The sequence below is a fragment of the Elephantulus edwardii genome, unplaced genomic scaffold (genome assembly GCF_000299155.1).
Source record: "Elephantulus edwardii isolate Elephantulus edwardi_28Jun2011 unplaced genomic scaffold, EleEdw1.0 scaffold00184, whole genome shotgun sequence".
Classification (NCBI taxonomy): domain Eukaryota; kingdom Metazoa; phylum Chordata; class Mammalia; order Macroscelidea; family Macroscelididae; genus Elephantulus; species Elephantulus edwardii.
Genome location: NW_006399934.1, coordinates 5726117 through 5729955, shown reverse-complemented (window position 1 = coordinate 5729955; position 3839 = coordinate 5726117). Strand labels below are relative to the sequence as shown.

The 3839-nt window shown below is 35.4% G+C and overlaps 1 pseudogene; it reads left to right on the top strand.

Moving 5' to 3' along the window:
• Window positions 1-2482: 2482 nt before the first annotated feature.
• LOC102860297 overlaps window positions 2483-3839 on the top strand; it is an 8060-nt pseudogene continuing 6703 nt past the window's right edge.

Here is a 3839-nt window from a genome sequence, read left to right as displayed (position 1 = left end):
AAAAAAAAAGAATTAAAAAGCCATGTGTGGGGAGGAGGGTGCAACAATGAATGAATGGAATCCCAAAATCTCTGTAGATGTTCATTGAAATGAAAAATAACCTAAATTTTTTTTTTTTAAAAAGCCATGTTGTGTTGGGGGATATATGCTGTCAAGTACCTCTCCAAAGAGCTAAAGAGCAAGGGTGTCAATTCAAAGACTCAAGTATCCTAGATCCAAGTTATGGTTTTGGATGACTTCCTTTACATCCCATGAACTGCTAAGGAATATAAACACGTATGTCTTGAAAAGGGTGCAGCCTGAGTGCTCCTAAGAGGAAAACATGAAGCTTTGTCTTTCATACTTAGGACTTATAGCTAGGTAAGGCTATTCATTGGAGAAGGCATCATGCTTGAAAAGATGTCAGGTCAGCAAAGGAGAGGAATACCTTTAATGGGATAAATTGACATGGTAACATGAGCTATGGGCTTGTGTGTTTCAGAGATGGTGAGGATGGCCAAGGGTAGGGCCGGGTTCAAGTTGGCTTCATAGGTTTGCTATGAGTTGTACTCAACTTGATAGTACCTAATAACAATATATATCTGAAAGTTGAATATTGAGTAAAGATGACCGAAAAAGAATCAATGTCTTTGTGGTTTTTGATGTTTGAGAAGAGTACTATGTATTCCATGGACTTCCAAAAGAATAATCAAGTCTGTCTTGGGGGATATGCAACATGGTGCACCTTAGAAACAAGCATAATGAAATGCCTTCTTATTGCTAAGAAGAGCCAGGAAAAGGACATCATGTTGGGAAAGATGGAGGGTCAGAAAAAGAAACAAAGACTTACAGAAGATGAATTGACAATGACTGTAATAATGAGCTCCAGAATACCAGAGCTCTTGGGAATGAAGTAGGACAGGGAGAGGTTCAGATCTATTGTTCATTGGACTGCAATGAGTAATAGTTGATTAGATGGCATCTATTAATAAAGGCTGCTCCTTGGAGATAAGGATTCTGAAGCTTTGTCTGAAATATTTTGGACATGTTGTAAGGAGGGAGCAGTCCTTGCAGTCATGTTTGGGAGGGTGGAGGGACAGCTTAAGAGAGGAAGACCCTCAATGAGATGGATCGATTTGTTGATTGGGGTAATGGGAGTAGGTGTGTCAGAGACAGTGAGGTTGGCACAGGATAGAGCAGGGTTTAGAGCTTTTGTACGTAGGGTTGCGATGAGTTGCAAGGGACTCGACAGCACATAAAAACTATAACAACACTTCCCAAGGATTTCTTTATTTTATTTAAGAACAGGGACAGTTGGATATCTCAAACTTTTTGCCTTTAGGACAATGTCTCTTCCACACTTCAAATGAACCAAAAAGTAAATTTTAACATCTCTTCCAAATACTTCAATTCTAAATATAATAAAATTTAGGAAATTTTAAGAAATCCTAAATCTAACTTGAACAATATTATAAGGGCCAATATATTTTTAAATAGTGATTAGTTCTTATTGTGTAATTCCAAAACCAATATAGAAAACCATGTAGAATTAGACAAAAGGTTAAGATGTGAAAGATAAATTAGATGGATTTATCTCTTCTTCTCACTAAAGCATACTGGTATTTTTCATGGAAAAAAGGACTGTCCATGTAGGATATTCTAGGTAATATTTGTGGGTCCTGCTAGACTTAAGTAGATAATGGTCAATAAAAATTGTGGAATGTTGTTCTAGCAATAATTCAAGGAGATTCCAACAAGAGATCAAGAAGTTACCAGTGAAGATTTTTTTATATGCTAAATAAAACATATCAAGGCCATCTAAACATTCAGTTAAAAGATTTGAGTGATAATTTGAATTATTTATCAATATTTTGCAGAGATAAAGTTGGAACTTAATTTAAAATAAACTTAAGAAAGCATAAATAGAACAGGGAGAGTGAAAAGCTAATAATATTAATGCAGTTTAGTCTTCAGTTCTTCCAGTCTTTTTGTTTGTTTCATGGTTTTCGGATGCTATCTAAAATGACCTGTTAATCTTGTAACTTTGGATTTTAGCTACTTGGGAAACAAGGGGAAGAAAAAGAAAAATTAGGAGACTCTCCACAGCCTATTGCTATCATTGTCAATACAATTCAGAGGGCTTCATTGCCATTTTGCTACTATACTAATTTGTATTCAGTATAAATTCAACATCATGTTGAAAATATGTATGTGGAAAGTTAGATCTTGTGAAAAATTACACCATTCTACCATTACATCTTCTTGAGGTATATTAATTGCCACTTTGAGATTTGCTTTCCCAATGGCCCCAATCAAGTACAGCATGTTATTTTCTTCCTTTGTTTCCATAAAAGTCTCTTAATCCCTAGGAGACTTTGTCCCTTGATAATGTGAATGCCCTAAAGAGTTATTGTATTGTGCTAAAAGCAAATCTTTTGAACAGACCCAGGATCTCTTTTCTGGTTTTCATACTGGTTTTCGTAAATCTGAAATATTACAAAAGATGATATGGGAAGCCATCCAGATTGACAATCCCTCACATCATTTTGTAGATATAAAGGAATAGTAAGAGATTGGCAGGCACGGTGGAAATTGTGGAAGGTCAGTACTGGGAGAGATTTGATGGCACACTACTTAGAACAAGAAACATATAAAAGACTAACATGACATAGTGATAGATTGGGAAAGAACGTTAGTTATAATGGGGATAAGAGAGAGTGTTAAACCAACCATTTCTCCTATAATTCTTGATTTAAAAGGAGAGGTTATTTTAGTCCACAGATGTCTTTAGTAATTATTTCATTATCCTCTTTTTTTTTAAAAAAGAGAAATATCAAACCATAAAGCTCCTTTCCTACTTGATTACAGCATTTTATGGTCCCACATCTTTTTTTGGATCATTGGAGGCCTAGTGGCAAGAAGCTGTGCTGCAATCCCATAGGCGCACAGTTCTAATCCACCAGCTACTCCACTGGAGAAGGACGGACAATATCCCTTTGTGAGATTGACTGTGTCTGAAAACCCACTGAAGGGTCAGCTATGCGTGGGTTCTAACTTGAGGGCACTCAACAACAACAATATCTGTTTACCTTTAAAAGAATGCTGAATGATAGTGTAGGCCACTTCTTTATTTATTGTAGTTATAAATTCAGGCATTTGTATAAAGGATGACAATTATATGTACATCTGAAAAAATGGCCAATGTCCTTGTATTCTTTATTTTATTCTGTGTATGCATAATTTGATGGTCCCATTCTAGGACATACAAAAGATTCCTTGGTTATTTTTCTTTACTCAAAAAATTGTTATGTGCCATTCAGTTGATTCTGATTCACAGCCAATTGAAGAAATTTTCCTTTATTTACATTTTGACATAAAAATTTAAGTAGAATACTGGATAATTATCCATAATGATTCCAAAGTCATAGAAAATATGCCGCAATAACAGAGTACATGATTACAAAAAAATAAAGTAACATAGAATAATGAAACAATAAGTTAGCAATTCTTTATTTTACAATAATATTAGTATTAGGAATTTCTAGAAATACATATACTATCTGACCTATTTTCATAGTGTTGGGTCAAATTCAGTGTTCCTAGTTAAGTTGTAGCTCAGCTAGTTAAAAACTTCTATATTTTCTAAGAGTCAAAGTTGCAGAATTGAGTAATTATAACACCTCCTAAAAAGGTGCCCGAAGATGGATCTGCTGGGGTTGAATTTTGCTATGTATCATGTATGCTGCCCTGGACGTGCTCACCAAGTTGTGCCAAGAAATCTGGAGAACGACCACTTGGCCAACTGACTTTCGGAAGAGATCGATATTTGTTCCTATCCCAAAGAAAGGCGACCCAACCGA